Genomic DNA, 24,109 nt, shown 5'->3' on the forward strand with positions numbered 1-24,109 from the left:
TCATTTTTTCTTTTTCTTTTTGGCCTCTACATCAACTTGATCGTATGCAGGGTTCTGCGGTGTTAAACGTGTTGGATTACTTTGATCTATAACATACAAATAACAACGATAATCATAAACTAGTAGTCTCGTAAGCAATTTAACAAAATTAATATGGTAATCTAAATATAATAACATCAATAATCTTGAGCTAGACTAATTTTAAGAAATTATTATAGTATTGAAACTAGTCTTTTACCAAAATTTTACAAAAATATTAATCAACACAGGACTAGAAAGTAAGATACATTTTGATTTTGTCGGTTTAAATTTAAATAAATAATTCATTTAAATATTTGGAGTAGGTATGTTTAGGTATCTAATAGCTTTAACTTTAAACCACAATAATACATTTTTAGTTTCACAAAATACCTAATTATCATCAGCAATGTTATAAACAACATGGATTATATGAGTATTAAGTATGGAGGTTCCACTTATAAAATATCACCTCCTGATGACGAATTCAACAACTGATATAGTGTACCTCGGGATTGAGTAAGGCACTATAATATTTCTGTTAGATTTGTTGTTTTGTATGCAATAAGTGAGATGATTGAGTACTCACTTATTGCATACAAAACAACAATTTTGATCAAATACACGGTTACGATGTACTCATTGGTAGGTACTATTGTATTAAATATATTTTATGATATATATATATTGATATAATAGTTATTTATTTTAATATATATATTAATAATAGGTCTTAAAATTGGCTAAATATTTTTAAAATGTCATTGCGTATAGTATAATATCATGAATATTATGTATAATAATAAAAATAGATAAAGGTTTCAAGTCCCCACAGTTAATATTTTTTAATTACAACAATTTAACTAAAATCCTTGTTCTTCGTTTAAATATCTTATCTGGTCCAAATTTGAAACTCTAAATGCTGAACTTTAATATTTTTAGATTTTTGGTTTCATTATGAACTAGAGGGACTTAGAAGGACTTTATATTAAATGTTCAAGCATATTATATATAAAAATTGATAAATTTTGTCAAAATTTAAACAACAAATATTCTTTAAAAAAAAAAAAATAGGTATGTATATACCTATCTTGAATATTTTTAAATATCTTTAATAACCCCTTACGAGGAGAGGAACTTTGTAAATGATTTTCAACTTTTTTTATCATTATAAGGTAATAGAAATAAAACAAAAAAAATCGATAATTGATATCAATAATGTACCTATATTTAACTCATAAATAGTAAAAATATTTTGAAAATTATACAATATACCTATTATATAGGAAATGCTAATGTAACCTTTTGATGAAAATTTTAGATAGGTATTAAAAATTAATTGTATTTGAGTTCCAACTTACAACAAAAAAAGAAAACCGACTTTGTAGAAAACTGATTTTACGTAAAAAATTGCGTTTTTTTAAGATTAAATTATTTTGCTGTAGTATATTATATAAAGTGTATTATATTTTAAATTTCAAGGCAATAAATCTTTTAAAAAAAATGTTTAGTGGAAACTATTTTTGATTCGTAATTTTAATTTAAAAAACCTCCCAATGATTAACGAACAATATAAGATAGCATATTATTATTACGGACTACGCGTATTATAATATTATAATATATATTCTTATTTTATATTCGTATACGAATTTAATTTGGTATTTTGTATTATGTGTAGCCATACGAATCTTTTAACCATACGGATATTTTTTGTACGGATATTTTTTGTAGTTATACTGCCGGCTAACACAGCTATAATAATACAACTTATACAGTTAAAGTGTTGAATCAGTTAGCTTATAACTAGGTAATTTATAAAGTAACTTAAATGTGTAGGTTATGTATATAATTTATATTTTAAAACTAGTTATTTTACACATTCCCTGGCATCACTTCGTTAATGTGTCAAATTGTACAAAATATGTACAATATCGTTATTTTACTGTCCAGCATACCTAAATAAATTAGATAAGACTGACGTCCTTGTAGTCGGTGGCCACAATGTTCATGTACGTTTATCGTGTTAAATAATATTATCGTTGTACATGTATTATCTATTATTCTTAGTAATAGTTTTACAGTCACACGCGTCCAGTTTATAAAATGAAAGAAAAGTTTTATATTAGTGTTAAAAATCATACGGCCGAGAATGTTGTAATGAAATTGTATATAAATAAAATAAATATATTATTATTATAAACAAAAATATTATAGGTACTTAAATTATTATACAGTACATTAAAAATAATAAAATATTATTTTTAATTAATTACAGTATAAATATTATAGTAGTTATGTAGTAGTACCTTAATTATAATATTTTTTAAATAACGTTATTATTGCTGTACCTATATAAAAAATATTAAAATAATAGTATTAATTGATTTCTAAAAAAATGTAAATTACGTAATTGTGATATAGTTATGAAATTATTTTTGTAATAATATTATATTATTGTCATTACACATTTTCTATCGGGGAAAATAATATAATTTAAATAAAACAATTTCAAACTTGATTCTTAAAAAAATTAATTTTTAATCATAATATAAAATATTATATATTATGCCTAGTGGAAATCATGGGTAGTTTCAAGTATTTTAAAATATAAAGAAAAATACACTGATAATAAATTTCAAACACATCACATCATATTATTTTATAACAGAATAAAATATTTAAATATTTGAAAATCATTCACTCAACGTAATTTATTAAATTTCACAAACACATTTACATTTATACAAACTCGCCAATAGAACAGACTATAATAATACTCACTGTTTAATACGATGTCCTCTAGTTGGTTTTGCAAATAGATGTTATCTAGATTATTATCTAAATGTGAAGAAACACGTGCAGAAAAATTTGCACCTTATCCACTAGATTGTCATTAGTTATAGATTTCGGGATGTCTTCAGTTTTCTGAAAATAAAAAATCGTAGGTAATTCATATTTAGGTAATCAAACATGAAACAAATTGTCAATAATTAATATTTTGAATAAAAAATCCCTGGTATAATAAAAAAAAATTCCTAATTTTTCAACAATAATAACACAAAACATAAGAAAGAGATTTTTTGGATTTGGTTTATCATCATTTACCATAATATTACTATATTTAAGTCAAAATGTTTGTAAAATAAAATTATTTTTTTAGTTTATCAATATATGACTGCAATACACTACTTAAGTACTATAATAAATACTTAATAAATTATTAATAATCATTTTTCGGTGACCTTAATGTTATGGTTCTTAATGGTTATTATATTTTTTAATAACTTATTAGAGCGCGGATTTATATGCATTAAAAACCAACCAAATATGCGCTAAATAAATCCTAAATATGCATAAATATATGCACTAAAATGTTAAAATATGCACAAAAAATAAAATTATGCATAATAAAATTAGCAAAAAAATTATCGAACCCTACTATATAAATACTCATCTACTTTTTTTTTTTAGGTAGTTAATCTAAAAGAAAAAAATAGGAATCAATTTATATCAACAATGTATCCTAAAACAAATTATATAATAGTCTTTAAAATCTTTATATTATTATGTATTTTATTACCCCGATTATTGATCTAAGGTCATATTTGGGAAATCCGTTTATCCCTACAAGTATACCTATATTAATATATTAATTTATTTTGTTATTAATCGAAACTATAAAAATATGATATTTGTTTCTTATATTATAATAGGTATTATATATTTTAAAAATGTCTAAAAAAACATCAAAATATGCACTAAAAGTCTAAAAATATGAAATATACTATTAACATTGTAAAATAAACCCTTAAAATAGAAAAATGTCAAAATATGCAAAAATATGTGTTATTAAGTTTCATTTTTTAAATCGTCATGTCATGAAACAAATTGTGTGCTCACTTAGCATATCATACGATCAACCAGAATAAATATGCAAATGCATACAAATCCGTGCTCTACTTATAACTTACTACCTACTTAATTAATACATAAAATATATCATTGTTATAACATGTCTAAAAATTATTAATCTAATTTGGTAGATAATTAAAATTTGTATAATGATTACTTATTTAGGTATCATAAGTAATAAATAGGTAATAACTTATAAGTTAGGCTCGGATTTTAAAGCATAATATGCTCTTTTTTATATACGTATATGATATAGAAATCTAATTTTTATCCATAAATTGGTTTCATGTCATTCTGATTCCAAATAAACCAATTTGTTTTTGCATATTTTGGGTTTTATTATGTAAAAGTGTTTTTTTTTTCATTGCTTTTTTGCATTTATTCCAGATCTGACATTTTAATACGTTTATTATGCTATAATGCTATAGTAATGAAAAAAAATTTAAATTGAGTAAAGAAATGTAAAAACCGTTCGTTTTTTATGTATAAAAACATATTGTCTTCAATCAGTTTCACAAATGCAAATCGTGCAAAACACACGGTATATTATTGTTAATTTTAGATTATGAGCGGAGCGATGAATGTATTGATTTTATAATGATGTATGTTATTTATTTTTTTTATTTGTTTCTGTCATCACCTTTTAGACGGAATGGGACATTTTGGCGTGGCCGTTTTGGCGTGGCCCTTTTAGCGTAGCCGTTTTGGCATGAAGCCATTTTTACGTGAAGCCGTTTTGGCGTATTATAACGGTTATTATATTAACTAATTTACCATTATAAGTATATTTTTTATTTTTATTTTTTGATAGTAATTATTGTTTACGTATTGTTGGAATTTAATGATAAGTTTATATTACTATGCTGTACTTGTGCCCTATGGGTTTTTAACTAAAGTTAAAATTGACCAGTTGACCAGTCAAAACGTATACTATCGATTAGATCGATTATCTACGTTTTGAATGATTTGTACCCGTTGTCGTTTCTTATCTGCCGTGCGATAAGTTTATCATTTCATTATTTCTTGTCCTTTAATATTCCTAGCTAGATACAGCATAAATATTTCACACAAATAGTGAGTTTTTACTTTTTATATACATTTAAATCTTTTATACAAGTAGTGAATTTTATTAAATTATTAAATTAATTAATATTTATTGTTGAAATGGGAATGATTCAAGCTGGAAGATATACATATTTATTTCAATTGGAATCAGGAAGGAGTCCCCCTAAAAAGCTCAAAAAATATATTGATACAGACAAACGTCTTTTAAACATAGTTCAAGAAGCAGATACACGAGACATTTTAACATATTTAAGAGGTGTAGCACATAATATTTCTTTACAATAATAATGTTTTTTTAGTAAGTTTATTAATATGTCAATTGTATTTTTTAAATTTTTTTAATCAACTGAATTTTTTTAAATCGAATAAATAATAATAAATAATTGTATTTTATTTATTTTTATTTTATACTATAAATAACCTGAGAAATTTACGCCAAAACGGCTTAAGTCAAAATGGTTTCATGCCAAAACGGCCACGCCAAAATGTCCTAGATCCCCTTTTAGAACAGTAAAAATGATTAAATTTTCTTCAATAGTATCTTTTCTGATAGGAAAGTGAATCTAGTTGGTACTTTTTTTTTTTGGGGGTGGGGGGGGGGTCAAAAGTAAATACCCAATAGTTTACACAAGTGCAGGGAAAAACCAGGCACGTATCAGGGACCTAGCCTGGGGGGGGGGGGCAATTCATTTGGTTTAGGAATACCTGTCCAAATCCAAATCTATCTCAGTGTAAATCATTATCATGATTTAACTATCACGATACTATCTTAAATCGTAAATACGTAATATTATTATACACATTTATTAAGTAAGTGGATGTCGCTCTGCTGTACAATAGGTTCCAAGTGGGTCAATGTATAATGAATTGTATTTAACTTGAATTCAATGATATAGTATCATTGTATAAGAAAAACGATTCTGAGCGGAGACGGTTTTTCAGTCTGGATATTTTATATTATTATTATTTATTATAGCCTGTAAGTTGAATTGATATTATAATATTATAATAATTTTTTCTTCGTTTCTATAGTGATACACAAAGCATTATAAATTAAAATTGTTAGCGGTTTTTAGTAATTTGTCGGTGGTTTTAAATAATTATTGAGAAAATCGAAAAATTACCTCTCTAAAGTACCATCGTAATCCAATTTGCTAAAAAATAAGAAACAATAGTATGTTAAAATCGAAGCACTGCTTCTGGTAGAAATTTTGTATACAGAATAAAAAAAAAAAAATAAATAAATAAATAAACACCAAACCACTAGCTTCCTCGCTCCGCTCAGAATCTAAAATAGTAGATCATACAATTTTTAAGAATCTTAAAGTTATAAGTGACATACTAAGATGGACTGTAAACGGGATTTAGGGGGGGAGGGGGAATCTCCCCCATCACCCCTTCAAAATATGTGCTTGGGAAAAACAAAATAAAAATTAAGGGAAAACGGGCATTTTTACTCAAAATCGATTTTTGTCGTACCTAACTCCAAAACAAATAAACGTATATTCATGAAATTTCCATCGGTTGCTTATATTAGCATTTTCTATACACGATAAAATTTTTAAAATATTTTGATTTGTTTTGAACTGTTAACGGACATTTTAGTTTCAAAATGTTTAGTTTTTTTTTCTATGAATGTCAATTAAATTCCTAATATTGTAGCCATATTTAAATTGGTAATTTATTTTCTCTATTAGTACCTAAAATAGGTGGTTAGTAAAATAGTTAACGATTAATAATAAATAAATAATACAATTTTCTGGAAAAATATGCGCATAATGTTTTGACATATTGTAGAAACATTGTTGAAAGATCCCGAAGCTTTTATATATTTTTGTGGCTTATAAATTGCAATTCTTTTAACGACTACAAAATAATATATAGTCAATATTATAAACTAAATTATCATTTATCAACCAATTAATATTGACAGCATTTTAGACTTTTCGTTTTTAAATTTATAATATATAAGGTATTAAAAAATATACAGGTGATTTTTTAAGCTAGATTTCCTTGGTTTTTTTGTTATTTACTCAAATTCTTATTTTTACAATTTTTAATTATCCGTTAAGACCATAATATTATTAAATTTCTGACATATTTTGTACCAACTGCTTACTTAAGGAATGTCTTGAGACAATACAAACATCTAATTTTTAAATGAAAACTCCCCTTTTTGCAATTTATTTAGCGGAAATTCTAATGAGTAAAGTTTTTGAGTTATTAAAATGTTTATGCTAAGGATAATAATCCTTAAAAATGGTTTTATAAAAATATAAACTATATGTAATATTAGATAGATGTAGATAAAAATAATTATGTAGTATTTATTGGTATCATTCTTACAGATTATTTATATTGTTAGATCAGTAGTAATAACCAACATTTTAAAATCATCTAAGCCTCCATAGGTATGTATCTACTTAACCCATTATGATATGAATTGGACACTATAATAGTAGGTATATAATTTGTATACTAAGAGCCGTATTATATTCTTGAGAATCGGCTATATGAATACAGCCCTAAGTTACATATAACTTAAGAACTACTTAATCGAATTTTGATTTAGACACATCAAATTTTTAAAAAAAAGTGTGCATTGTCAAAGGATCATCCTTAAGTGGTATAAAAGAATCTAAAATATTCGAAATATGGTCTTTAATTTCAAATGTATATTTAAAAATTCCAAAAATCAGAATTTGAATACATGCATAATTTAAGCGTACAAACAGAGCGAGCATGCTTAAAAAATCATACTATATAATATAGGTAGTATAATAATATTATAGTGTAGGTATACTCAGTACTCACATTCGATTAACTTACGCAGGTATATCGTCAAACACAACTGTTAATTCAATACAATTTGTAGTAGTTGAATCCAATCCACTAATGTCAATTATATGAAACATTTTCTGACACTTGACAGTTGATTGTTGACTAAACTATAATAAATTATATAATTATCCCGTAAATTATAATAGCCAAAATAACGTGATTGTAAAGTTGATACATTTTCTTGGTATAAGTGCTAAAATATAGGTACTGCTAATAATGTACTAATAATGTAATAAATCAAAAAATTAGAACTCGACCGATCTTCATTATTGTGCGATTCTTACGAATTAATGTGGTAGGTACGTAATATTATTTTAACGTTTTATTATTGTGGTGTAGAAAAAAAAACATAAGAAACCACTATATTGTACCTACGCAAAGTTCTTTACCATTTGTGTGATACCTAAATGTGATTATTCGATAAAAAGTTGTAATAAATTACTCCCGATTGCAATCTGGAAGTTTGTTTATAATGCAGGCATACATTATAATATGATATTACCTATATCAATAACGAACTTCACACGTCATATTAATTTAATATTTTGTTTTTTTTTGTCTAAAAGTATTATTAATGGCATAATTCCCAATTAGTTATAGAAACCTTATAGTTATCCGATAACATTTCTAAAAACATATTTAAGAAGACGTTTACTTGAAATCAACTTTCTAACATTTGTTAGTTAATTATTAAAATCAATATATTATCGATATTTTAAAATTAAAAAATTTAATTTTGAAGTATTTAAGCGTCAAAAAAGTGAAAAAGTAATTTTTAATAAACTTTATATCAATTAATTTAAACATGTTTTCAGAATTGTTTCACTAGGACAGTCGGAACAATTGGCAGATGGGTACATTTTTGTAGAAAACACAGGTGAGATTGAATTCCTTAAACATCAGTACCTACATATATATTATTACAAATTACAATGTTAGATGTACTTCATATATTTAAATGATATGCGGGCCGCGTACTTTGTCATGTCTAGATCTGCCTTGTTTTCCTTTTTCAAAGCAGATTCAGAAAAATACAAATAGAAATCGTATTTTTTTTTCAATTCCTCCATTAGCAATTTATTTTTAGTCAAATGCTCCAACTTTACTTTATAATACGATTCCACATAACCCATCATTTTATCTTCGCTCATTTTCAATTCGCCACGAAACCTGTAACGTATAATATTATTTTGTTAATTAGAAGATCGACACTTATGAAAATCGAGTCATAATCATAATATTATCATAACATTACATTATCATTCTATTATAATAATTATTATTATGATAATAATTTATGTTATTGTACAACACATACACAAGTGTATATTTTACACGACACATGTTTATAATATGCATTTGTACTCGTAATATGTTTATACATATAATATTATAGACTAATTTTTGTCTTAATACACTGCTGACTGCTGTGTTTAATATTAATACAAGTTATTGAATTAAAACATACATTTATATGACTAAGATAATATTATAGGTATAACTAAATAGCACAGCTGGATTAAAAACGAGATTTTTAACAGAATGGGTGATTATTTAGACGCGTCTATGTACGATAATGACAGGAAGGCAGGTATAGGTAATCATTTTCGATAACCGATATAGGAACGAGTAACGACAATAATTATCATTTATTATATTTTTATATGTGAGATGTATCTTTATTATTATTATTATTATTACTATCATGATTATTAGAAATTATTTTGTGGTAGCCGGTAGGTATATATATAATATTTATAGGTAGCCAGGTATGTATATGTTCTTTGTTGGGTTTTTTATGGTATTAAAATCTCAGGTCTTATTATAAATTGTGTATTTTACAAAAACAATAATTATTAACAATATTATATTAATAGTTTTAATTTATTCTGTGTTTATATTAAGAAGATATACGTTTTAAGCAGTTAAAAATGATATCAGAAGTCGTAATAGTAGTAAGTTATTATCAGTTTTATCTTTTAACTGTGATAATGGTTTACAGTTATTTAAAAAAAAGGCTCTGCTGAGATATACCCCCATTCCCTCACCACAATCAAAATTATGCCACTGGACAAAATGTTACTATAGTTTTCAATAATTACACAAGTGGGTGCAAAATGGAGATGTACGCTACATTGGAGTCGTGTACCTACCACCTATAGTACCTACAACAGCTACAAACTACTTCAAAACAGTATAGGTATCAGTGAAGATGTAAAAGTTCTTTTAAAATGGGTTATCGAACATGAACATTCACTGCTTAAAAATTTAATGAAAGAACCGATTTATAATATTCTGAACCCTTATTAAAATTAATGGGTGAAATAGTTCAATCAAATGTCACATTCAATGTAACATTGAACGATGTAAATAATTTCATTCGTAGATGTATTTATCGTTCGAAAAAAAAAGCGCATTCACAACTACCTAACCTATTTATTTTTCTAAAAAAATAAAAAATTACAAACATTTAAAAATTATGAGGTTTTGAAGTACCTATATTATATGTATTTAAATTATAATTTTTATAAAATTCCTATACCGTTGTTATTTTGGCTAGCCGCCGGCCGTTACGTATTGGTATGTACACTTTATAACTTTTTGAGGGCAGAATATAAATCTTAGTTTACGCACAATCTATTACCTACGTTGAGAAAATTCAAAATTGCTATTAGAGCTTAAATGGGTATACCCATAGGTACCTAGATTTTTTTCAAATATATTTTGTAATAATATGGGTTAGGTATGTCTACTCAAGTACCTACTGGGGTACCTACGTAGGTTAGGTTATAGTAGTTAGATAATAATATGATAATATGTAAGTGCGAATATTTCATATTTCATACTTAATATTAAAATTGTCTACATTTTACTGAATTATCCATTAGGTGATATGCTTACTCAACAAATTTTTTCTGTATTTCTTCTTTTATTTCACACTTCTGCGTTCTTAACGTATTTATATTTAACGCTAAGCATGATTTTACTTAATTCGTAAAATTTGATTTTTCACTGTTAAAAAAAAAATATATAGGTATATATTATTCGTAAAAAATTCAAACAATATAACAAAAAATATTGTCGAAGTGCATACTATAGGGTTTAAAAAAAAAACTAATTATATTGAATTATAAACATTTTAACCAACCCATAAGTTAACTTTATTTTTGATTAAATTTGAACGGATCTCCTCCATAACTTTGCTTTTAGTTTTACAACGGTGAGTTCTATCACTAATTGGCACAGTGCACAATGCGGTTATTGCATTTAGTACAATATGCCTCAATGTATTTCTGTAACGTAAATAATTATAAAACTGAATTATATTATGACAATATTACAATAAAGTTACGACTCATTATAAGATTTATTTTTAAAACATTTAAAATAAACATAAATTATTATACAAAAAATATACTTAACGAAAAATATTTTCAACATATTTTCAATTAGATTACCTATAATTGGTATTTTTTATTATAATATTTTTGAGAATTGAATTAGTTCTTAAAACAGTTAACGCATTTTTATAAAAAGAAAAAAAATTGTTACATATTATATTTTGGATTAGACGTTTGCCCGTTTGCGTCAAACGTAATTGTACGTGATTTGTGTTTTATTAAAAACAAAGATATATTACAATTCCTTATTCATATATAGGTACTTGTACTTACATCATCGCAATTTGGACATGGGACTTTCGATATAGTGTATTGACCATACTCTTCTTTTTGGTACTCATCTATATAATTATTTCTTAAAATACTCTTAAAACATAATATGAATGAAAAATTAAAACCATACTTATATTAATATAGGTATTAAATATAATAGTATATTTATTTAGTTAATATTTTATACAGGTGCAATTTGTGAGTGGTGGAGAGGGTGTGACTTAATGCTGTATCGCCAAGAGGTATTGAAATGATGTCAATAAATCAATTAATCATCAAATGTAATTATTAACTGCGTGTTAAAATGTTACCTAATTAAGTAACCCCTCCACTACTGGCCATTGTTTTCCATTAAATTGCACACGTACCCTCAGTATACAATAGGTAAGTACAAGCTGGGTATATAATATATATATTATAAAACTTATGATTACTTCATCAAATTGTTCACAAAATAATGTACAATTTAAGTCTTTTTGAAATGTCAGTTACCACTCCACAATCGCATACGAATTGACCTATATAAACAATAAAAAACATGATAAACAAACTTGTACTACCGTTATAAAGTAAATCAAATATAAGTAATTCTATGCATTTTTTGAACTCGAATACAATTAATTGCATTGAAGTATTCTAAATATTATATTTTTTATTCATACAAAAATGCATCCTTCAGTCTTTGATATTATTCATATAATAAGACATAGGTTGTAGGTATAACTATATATTATTATTTGTAACAAAAAAAAAGTTTGTATTCGAAACCATTGCTTCAAAATGTGTTTTTAATATTTCACACGCAAATTAAATAGATCATGACGATCAACTGATGTATTCAAAAAGTTATTTATAGACATAATTCCATAAATAAGAGTTATACTTTTTTATAGAATTATATTATAAGTATCTACTTAATAAAATATGTTCTTTAATGACATATTTATTATCCGTAATAAATAGGTTGTAGGTATGTCCTATGTACTGCAGGTATATTTAGAATACATGATTGATAATATTATATAGAATACTATTCAAAATAAACTGCACCCAATATAACAAAAAGGTGGAAAAGTGGGTATACCGCTCTGCTTTACAGTAGTTGTCGGGCATGTGATTGTAATTATCGTAAGAACTAAGTAATCAAACTAAATAATATAAAAAATAAATGCTAATATAAACATTTGGTGAACATTTCAAGAGTTTATTTGTTTTTGTATTGTAAAATATCAATTGATAAATTGAAAAAAATCGATTGATTGGAATTCGTTAATTTACCATTAAAAAGGTATACTATCGTAAAACTGTTAAATTCAAATAGGTACTCATAACAAATTAATATTACTTTCCGGTAACGTGTTTATTAAGGTTAAGGTTACCTACACTTGTTATCTGTAGGGAATCATCTATTAAATTTTTAAATGTTAGCTACCTATCACCTATGAAAAGAAAATTTTTTATAAATTTCTAACTGAAAAATAATTAACAAATTTTCGGAATTTTTTCAACATTTTAATTTCATATAATCTATACTCCGTCAGCTTACATTAGTGCTACACGAGTTAAAACTATTGCAATTAGGTAGGTACATAATATTAAAATTGTTGACCAAACTTTACATATTATAATCATTGATATTGTATAGGTATATGATGAATATTGTCTTATGTCTTTAATGATTAAAATTTAAAACTATGTATATAATACATATTATAGATAAGCCGATAAGCAGAATATTAAGAACACCTTACCTGTTTTGTCAAAACCCAAATCAATACATTTGTTGCATACGCCATGGAGGCAATTCAATAATTTTGAAGTAGTGTACAAAAGCTTTGTGTAAGTCACATAATATATGTTCAATTCCCAAAGTTGTTTGGCACTCACGGTGAGCTTGCATTTATTTCTGCCAGACTCCATTACAAAGGTACTCTGTAATTAAAAAATTGTATGTTTATTCATTATTGTAATACATTTTGTAGGTACCTGCTAGCATATCATTATTTAATAATATTTATTACAAAAAACTACGTGAACAAGGTGGGATCGGCAGTTATCGTAATTTATGAATAATATAGATTATATAGACAATAGAGTTTGGTATTATAATGGTATTAAAGCCGTACCGATGTAAAATGATGTACAAAATAAATGTAGGTAGGTATCTTATAATTTTTCTTTATAAAAATATTTACATATTCCCTTTTTCACGAACGCCGTTCTTAAATATATATTAAGTTGCAATTATAATGTTCTCGGCACAGTCATCTCGGTCATCACTATATTCTTTCAGCATTATTCATTATTTAGATTACAGACCGCAGTATTGGCCGTTCGGCACGCGGCACGCCCCGCCCTTTTCTCCAGTACCACTACTCACTTCTAACTATTATAATAGTCAATAAATAATAATAATACTATAGTCGGTTTAAGTCGGTACCATCCTATTCAACCCACTTTAACGATTATTTAGCTATCAAATAGCTATCTCATAGGGTATATGAGTTTATCAGTGGCTTCATTTGGGGGCTGCAGAATTTTCCCCTCCCCCATTTGACAATTTCAAAAAATACTGAGAATTTTCAATTTTGACCTCCGGAATGCAATAACTTGATTCACTTTCCTATATCAGAAAAGATGCGTAAGTACTTACTATAGTAAATCGGAGCATTTTTACTACCCTAAAAGTTGACAACAGCAGAAAAAAAACACACACATCATTGTATAAAACCAATATATTTATTGATACGCTTAGAACCTAAAATGTCAAATGTCTATAAATAGCTCAAAAAAATGTTCATGAAAAAATATTGAATTTATATAACGTAATAAATTAACATGTACCTATATACAGTGAGATACTGAGATCAATAGTAAATATTTATAAATTTAAATATAACAACTTTATACGTTTGCGCACCGTTTTGACAATATCCCATATAGAAACATACAATTTGTAGTTAAATCTATAAAGTTTTAATAGTTTTATACAATAATGATTTTTATGTAGGTAATGTTTATAAATTATAAGACATAAATAAAATTAATAAGAATAAATTAATAATATATTTAAATCATGCTAAACTTTTTATTTAAGTTCATGAGTTCTTTACCAAATACTTTTCTGTGATTGATTGGTATACACGGTAAGCTTTTGGTATAGGAGAACAATTATTTTTAGTTCTATACTCTATTTCCCGTAAGTTGACCCACTTTTTTTTTGCGCACGCTGCAAGAGTATGATGGTGAAAACGTTGTGACAATATAGCTCACTTCTGTAGTTATACAGTCTCATGTCGCGAAACACCACGGTGTATACGTAGTGAACTATAATATTGTCACAACATATTCAATACATCATGTACACCGTGTGCGCAAAAATAAAAGTGGGTCAACTTACGGGGAATAGATTATAGCTTAAATAAAAACGAAAAAAACAGAAATTAACTAAAATATCTAGGTTTTTGTTAGTGGCGTGTATCATCATAAATCATAATCATGCAAAGAAATGCAAAAAAGTAAAAATAATTTTTAAAAAACTGGGAATAAGCATATTTTTAAAAAAAAAAACACTTTCAAATTTCATAATTTGTGAATCGAACGGGTTGTAATATTACATACATTTCCATAACACTCTGCTTCATGTTGTGTCAATAACCATAATAATAAGAAAATGATATAAGTGATAAGTCCCGATCCCTGCTAATAAATAATAATCATATTTTATGACTAACACAATATTATATTATACAGATACTTACACGCGAGTGTTCAAATCACCTACTCCATCTTCGTATTGGTATTCTTATAATTGGATGCACAGTAGCGTCATTTTAGTTTTTAATAGAGGAGCAACATTTTTGATCAGCCAAACATAGGTAACTTATAAAACAACAGATGACCGGTTGATTCGCTCGCAAGAACATATTAATAATAATTATGTTTCATTTCATTTCATAAAACACACACACATATAGGTAGGTACTTACCAACTTTCATGCACGTCCACGCATATATGCGTCTATATTATATTCCAACTATTAATTAGTAATTACTAATTTATCGCATTATGACAATAATTGGTTAGAACCAAGTGAACCAACATAATGAAATATTTTCCTAAAAATAAAGGTTTGTTTTTGCGCTATGATATAATGGAAAACCGGACACCGACACATCGGGCTGCTTTTAAAATCAGATAGTGACAAATGCCCACCTTGCCACCTCCAAAAGAACGCTAATGGGGCATATTGGCACGTAAATTGTCTAATCAAACAAGACAAATGTTATAAATTAATATTTTTTTTTCTTGTTTTTTTTAAGACCCATGCCTATATGTAATTTTTCGTTTTTGTTTTCAAAAAGAGGCAAGTTCTTTTTTCATTTTTCATAAATTTGAGTAAGATTTTTGAAAAATGTTGTTTTATATAAGCTGGGGAGCTTACAAAATTAATGTGGCTTTTCTTTGCGAACATTTTTCCATTTTATCAAAATATAATGAATCTTTTTTTCTTTTATTGATGAATCTTTCCGTTTGCTCGATATAATTTAAGAACGATTTTTGAATATAGGAACTACAACAATTATTATACTGAACGACGGGACATAATATAATATAATGTCATAATGTCATATAATACATTGTATAACCTGTGGCAACATGTGTATATACTATACTAAGTATTTATAATCAATGATAATATATATTTATATTTATATTTGATGTAATAATTTTCATTTAAAATTTTGAAATTTGAAAGCTATATTTTAACCCGTGTATGTTTATCCGAAGTTAATAGACTCAAAAACTACTAGACCGATTTTAATAAAAAGTTATACCAATAGATTCCTTAAAACTTAGATGGTGTTTATAGTTTATTTTTTCAATCCCTATACGGCTATACCTATTTCTATGTAAAAGGGTCGTATATCTCAAACGTGACTTTTCTTTTAACTCACGAAAAAAATAATACTTTATTGTTTATTTATAGTAAGTTGCTAATATTACTATTATAAATAGTAGAAATATGGTATATTATACAATTTTTTACAAATAAATTTAAAAAAAAAATCCTTGACACGGCTGGGATAGCTAGTACGTAATAACTATCTATAGTCATCGCCCGATTTTACAATGTTGATACTAGTATATTTTATTTTTTATACTTATAACTTATAAGTGCATTGATATTTTATAATAATACAGGGTGTTACTTAGAATAACTTTTGTTCTAATCAATATTTTTTAATTTTTTTTTTATATATAATTTATGGCCACTTGCATTACACGTATAATAAAAAAAAATTATTTTAATTTTTTATTACTGAAAATAACAATTTTTAATTTGTATAAATTTTTTTGAATAAATTCAAAATAGCCAATTTATGAATCTGTTTATAAGAACAATTTGGATGGTAAAAACATTTATCTAAGTTAAGTAGCTTATGTTTTAAAATAACAAATTTTTTTGATTAAATTAATTTGAAACGCAATAACATTTTTAAAAATATTTTTTTTGGAAACTTGCTAACATCATGGGTATATTTCTTAAACTATTTACTAATCATTAGTTTTATCAATTTTTGTCGTACGTTTAAGTAGTATCAATTTTTTTTTTTGTCAGTTCTTTCTGTTACATCCTATATTACGACTATAATATACATTATATAAATATAAAGGTATACATTAACGAACGCGGAGAAAAAAATAAGATTTTGCGTGATTATTAAAATTCGGGTGTGGCATAGGAATAACTGAATTTGTAAGCTGGGATGCGAGCCTTACAAATAGATTAGAGACGAATAAATGCTTCATGCATCTGGTTAGTCGCCGTTTGAGTGGGTGTGGATAAGATAAGGAAGTCCTATATTAACTAAAAAATAGGCCGTTTTTCGGACTGTGGATGAGACAGCCTGCATGCATTATGTGCACTCAATCTAGCAAGGAGTTTTATCATTCATTTTATTTGTTATTTAATTGATAAGTACCTTTGAAACAGAATGTCCTAAATATCAAAATGTTCATTTTCGCGTTATAGATACTGGTGACTTATTTATTATTATGTTATATTATCTATATTATATTAACTATATTATTATATTATATTATCTATATTATTATATTATATTATCTATATAACTATATATATAATAATTAATATGGTTGTGAAGGCATAAGCGCAAAAAGGAGGGGGGGCTTAGCCCTCCAAAAAATAACCTCCTCAAAATAAATTATTCAATTCTTTCCTAAAATATTAACAAATCTTTGAAAATTAAACTGTATTTCTTATTTTCTTGTTTTTGAAAAAAAGGTAATTTATTATTTAATTTTTTAATTTTTATTTAAACTTTATTTTTATATTGCCTATTATAAAATATGTGGTAAACATCATAATCTGTATGCTTGTATTCGTTTTAAGGAAACAATTTATGTCGGTATGATATAAATTATTTTGTATTTGGTAAGATTATTACACATAATTTTACAGTATACCTATATGCACTATATGAACTATAACACTGAGATAGGTAATAGCGGAATAAAAATCCCCTGAAAAAAATCCCCGACCCTAGGAAAAATACCCCCAGACAACAATATTATACTGACAACCACATGGCATTTTTAAAACGTAATTAGTGTAATTATTACATTATTAATATTTAATTACAAATAAATTGTTATACTTATATATTATAGGTATACTTTTAATTAAAAAAAATAATATATAATAAATAATATTCAAAAATTAACAATAATATTGTTTTGTTTTATATCACGATTTGAAAAAACATATGTTAATAGTTCTTTTAAAAGATTACTTATCAGGTATATTATTATTATATATTACTTATTACTTATATCGATCATTCAAAATATTTTTATTTTATAATCTTTTAAATATTGTATCTACCTATATTAAGTAAAACTTGTAAAATCTAGGTACTTCTAATAATAATTACTATTATTTACATATCGTATATATTATTAGGTAACGTAATACTTTATTTCAGGGATATACTATAATATTTAATATAAATGTATTAAGCAAAATATATCATTGTTAATGTTTGAAAATTATAATATAAATCTTAAAAAATAAGGTAAATTAAATACTTGAGTAAATAAATAATTGATTTTTTTATATTTTTAAGTGAACATATATATAACAACACATATCGCCTCCACGGGTTACTTTTCATGTAATGTCAGGGGGGGCTACAGCCCTCCAAACATTTCAGCCCTAGTTGCGCCACTGTGTGAATGACATCGTGGGACACCACGGTTATGATAATAGGTACAGACCCGTGCGCCGCCGTCGTTTGTTTAGAAACATAATATTGTGATTGTCGTAGTTACGATAACATTTAATTTTAACTGCGCCAGAACTGGTCACATAGGCAGTTACATTATTTTTCAATAAGTATTTAAAATTTAAATTTTTACAAAGTTTGTCATCTTTGGATGGATCTGCGTGTTTTCAATATTGATTGTACCTATATGTGTCTGTATTTTTTTTGTATAATATTAAAACTATATGCTCACTTAATCGCCTAACCTAACCAAAATCACATATTTATCGTGTTTTTTGCTCATCCGATAGACGATAGTTAAACACAAATACTTTTACTATTGTGTTAGTGCGCTACTAGATTTAGCGTGAAGTTGGTCGTCACAGCCTGCAGATCATTTTACGGCTGTCAGAAAGGCAATAATTAGTTTGCACACTTTTTAAATATTTCCTTTTAAGACCACACACAATTTTATATAATAGTAATCACTCGTGTGCACTATAATATAGGTACTACGTGTTTAAACGATATACGATATATCTTATTATCTTCTTATTGATAAATATTATATTTTACTAAGCTGTTATTACTTGCCAGTTTATTGTATTGTTTTTTTAGAAGATAACTATCGTCGATGACGTACACAATAAAACTATGTAGGTAACAATGTTCTACAGATAATTCAGCCCGACAACCATTGGTTATGTCGAATACTAGTAAAAGTGCATTATTATACACGAGTATAAAAACATAAATTTCTTGGTAGATTGATGTAATATTACATAGGTAGGTACCTAAGTACGTATTTTTTCGGTTTGTCGTATTTGCTACTAGAAGAAATAGAAATAAAATATTTTGAAAATTTATTACCTGAGCTCAACCTCATGAATATATATTTGATGTATATGGTATAAATTACGTAAGTCAAAAACACCTGGTTTTCAGAAAGAGAAAACAAAACATTGAAAAATCATTCAAAATCGTTGATAATGATGTCATATACATGTATTTATGTACCTATACTTTTATCTTAAATTTTATGTAGAAATTTAAAATCGTTCGTAAAATTCGTAAAATTATTCGTGGTTTTTGAGCGACTTAAGTTAGTTGGATTATTATATTATGTGACCTACACTAACAGGGCATGCATTTAAAATTATAAACATATAATAACTATGACAATAATAACTTGACTTAAGATATTCAGACCATTTTAAAATTATTTATGTCAGATTCTCAAATATTAACTAGTCATACGTGTTTTGTACTTTTGTACCCAATATGATGTGACTTAAAATGTTTAGACCAAAACAAATTCTCTAATATGAGTTGTTATAGTTGACTTACGTGATGTGTATCAAAAAAATATAAAAATATAAAAATGTTTGATTCTGATCATACTTTTAGCAAAAAATGTAATTTTTGACACTTATACCTTACACCAAAGACTGCCTGATTATGTTTTTGCATCATATATTATATATTTATCGATTCTAACTTATAACCCACCCCTGTGGGCTGGAAAATAGTTATAAATTTTAAGTAGGGCTTGGATTTAAATGCCCTTCATAGCACATATCACATACAATTTTGTTTAAATGTATATTGTGTAACTCCTATATCAATCTGTTTTAATATGTTAATTTGTTCAATCACGCTGTATACACTACTCTGTACCTACATAATGAGTTTTGATAAAAATAAATCAGTACACATTTCTGGATTTAATATAATTTAGCTGGCATACACAAACATGTTATTGCTTATTATCACTGCATTGTGAATTAAGTAGAAAGAATTTTTTTTTAAAAATTTAAATAAAAATTTAAATATTATATAAATTATTTTATTTGTCTTATTATGAACACATCAACATAATGTATATACACTATAAGTCTATGACCAATAACATCGCGTTATCGCATTCAAATTCACCCTTTGCGCACGGGGATAGTAAACTTAAATTTAAATACAAATTTGTCATATACATTTGCTTATGACACATTAATTGTTTTATTTAGTTGAAAAATAAAATAACAAGCCACTTATAAGAATAATTGACATAATAAATGGACAACACGGACACACAGTATATACTAAACCCTATAGGTGATTTGAACGTACGCGTTTATGTTTTTTTAACGTCACAATTAATAATAATATTTATATTATTATTATTTTTATTGTTATTATTTTTTTTATTTATATTATAATTATAATATATTATATTATATTATATTTATATTTATATTTATTATGGACATTCAGATATTATAATAAAATATAATATTTTATAAATTCCGGGAAGAAAATACGACGTCCACAACGGACGGACGAAATGTTTTTTTTTTTTTTTTGTTTTCGTTTCGAATAGATTCGTATGTAGTTCCATGGCATTGTCGCTACCGAATAATCGCATCCGGGTTAGCACTGTAAGAATTTTGGGACCATGCGGTAGCTGCACGCCAGTCGGGTGCCTTATCGGACACTCTCCTCACGGAACCCCGAAAAGTCACTGGAACTTATGCCATTTGCGAGCTAGGTCCACCGTACCCGTATAGCCGACCGCTTTGCCATAACATAATTTTTAGTTTTTACGAATATACAATCTATTGAAAATACGTAGAAACTAAACCTTAAAAAACGACAGTTTCGAACGCCGCGTGAGCCTTGACGAACGATAAGTGGTTTACACAGATTAGCGGATATTTAGTGATAGTATATATGAAATATTTATATCAAGGTTATTCTTGTGGTGCGTATTTTATTCTGATACGAAAAAATCTAAGAGATATTTGATATTATTATTATCTATATAGGTACATATTTTGTTTTATGAAATACGATATAGCTGGTAATGTAACTATCGTTTATCACGTATTAATTCGTATATACATATACCGTGAAACCGTATGTTACCGACTATAGTATAATATTATAATAGGCTATATCGTGAGTATAGTGACTACTGAGAACGTGCCCAACAATACTAACACCAAGGACTGCAGTTTAAAAAATACAGAATGCCGGAAGAACATAATATGTTTAATGTTATGACTTATGGTCGATTTAGCTGTGGAGAGAAAATTGTGATTGCAACGAAATTAAGTTACAATTATTTCGATTACGCGTGACCAAAAACGTAAATAATTACTGTAAAATAATACTAAATAATAACAAAAAACCACTTAAAATAATCTTGTTGATAATACTGTATATTATAATGTAGGTATATACTCATACCGATTACCTATGTAGTATGTATAATTATGACGCGCAGAACTGTAGCAAAGACTTAGCGAGACTGACCCAGGTCAGGAGGCACAAAATTAAAAAAAAAAATATAGGTACCTACATTATTTTTATGATATACTGTGCAACTCGAGACATATTGGTCATTACTCGAGAGACAACATTCATGTACTTGGTACCAGTTTACTTAAATTAACTTAAACAATACAGAAAATCACCACCGCATCGAAGAAACCGCACTCCAGCACCCGTTCAACGACAGCAGTAGACGCTGGACGACAGTACGGGTTCACACCAACTCTGCGACGCAAATATACGCCATCACAACTATAGCAATCAATGTGGAGGTTGAAATTTTGTCCGCGACCAATATTATTGGGTGGATTAATTTCTGAAAATAAGCAGGCATTATTCCGTTTGGGCAAAACAATTATATTGTACAATCCAGCACGTAAGTATGACGTACTGTGTTTCCTAATATTCACGACATAATGCATAGCGGATAATATTGTAATATAGTATTAATATAATATAATATTATACCTAATTTATAATCATTATAATTCTCAATGAAAAGCTGCGGCAATGCCGTGGCTATAGCGTGCGCACTTAAATAGTTTGCACCGAACACGATGGTATCGTTATAATCTTTTATGTTACAATAATATCATATTCTCGTCGTCATTAATTACGCGATCGGAAAAATTGTATATAATATATTATATATAGATGCCATTATAAGTGGTCTATGAGCAAATGTTATTATTACTATATATATTAGGAAATTATATTTTGAGACTCGTTGTATGTTTTTTGAAAATCCTGGCAAGGTCTGTGACAACTCGAGACATATTGCTCATGAGTCGAGAGTCATGTGGTTGCCCACCGCTTTGAGCAAGGTCGCCAACCACGAGCCGAACGGCCGGAGCATCGTGGATTTCTTATACTGTAATAATATAATGAGAGGCCCCGGGACAAAAGGATGGAACCACAGGTATTGCAGTAATAATAATTACAAAATAGAACTCAATACACAATATTTAGGTAAATAAAATAAAATATATTAAGTTGGTCTCTAGAAAGCTTAACGGGCGTAAAACTCGGACTTATAAAATAACAAAGACAATAATAAAATTTGACCAAACGATGATATTTTTAGTAATAATTCTAGTAAGAATAAATGATGATCCCCAACAGCTCCTCTAGGCTGTACCGGTCGTTCGCTTAGAACGTATATTATATATAAATGTATAATTCACTATATGGATTGTACCGGCCAGATACATAAAAAATAATGATAATACGTGCATAGTAAAAAAAAAGGGATCAGACACCCGTCGATATCGACATATTTCTGATCATCATTTTTCACCAAACGTTCTTCCCACGGGCATTGCCGAGAAAACTTCAACGATCGCTACTCTATGTTTTCATAAGAAAAACGTTGATATACAATAATAATTTGCGCCCATGTGTCACCGTAGGTGGCAGGTAGAGAAGAGGAGTGAGTACGTAAACCGACGGCCGTCGTTAACCGGTCGTCGGTCTTGGAAATAATTGGTGGGAGGTCAGTAATATACATAGTGTTAATAATATAATTAATTTACGAAAATTTGATTGCGGGCTGCAGAGGTGGTCGAGTGTGCGGACGGTGGTGTTGGAGGTGTCGCACACTGACGCGCGGCGCATTACCTATACGGCTATACCCGTTAATATAATATAAATTTAAGATTAAAATACACGAATGACCTTAATTGAACCTTAACTAAACGTTACAATACATTTTATTTAGAATATCTGCACAATAGTTAGTCTATTATAATAGCTACAATCAATGGTAATAATCGTTTTTCGTATACTTATAATGATTTTATATCATTGAATTAACATTTAACATAGGTATCCATTACAGCGACCCACACGGCACATAATGTTCAGCAGAGCGGTAACCACTTACCCACCTTATTATGACTATAATTTTAAAAATAAATGTTAAATAAAACTTTTTGTTTAATATTTCACGTATTTTAATACATATTTACAAACAAATAACA

The 24,109-nt window shown here is 26.9% G+C and overlaps 1 pseudogene; it reads right to left on the bottom strand.

Moving 5' to 3' along the window:
• LOC132948976 (E3 ubiquitin-protein ligase TRIM63-like) lies at positions 1-22,342 on the bottom strand (annotated as a pseudogene).
• Between the last annotated feature and the right edge of the window lie 1,767 nt (positions 22,343-24,109).

Source organism: Metopolophium dirhodum, chromosome 1, assembly GCF_019925205.1.
Source record: "Metopolophium dirhodum isolate CAU chromosome 1, ASM1992520v1, whole genome shotgun sequence".
NCBI lineage: Eukaryota > Metazoa > Arthropoda > Insecta > Hemiptera > Aphididae > Metopolophium > Metopolophium dirhodum.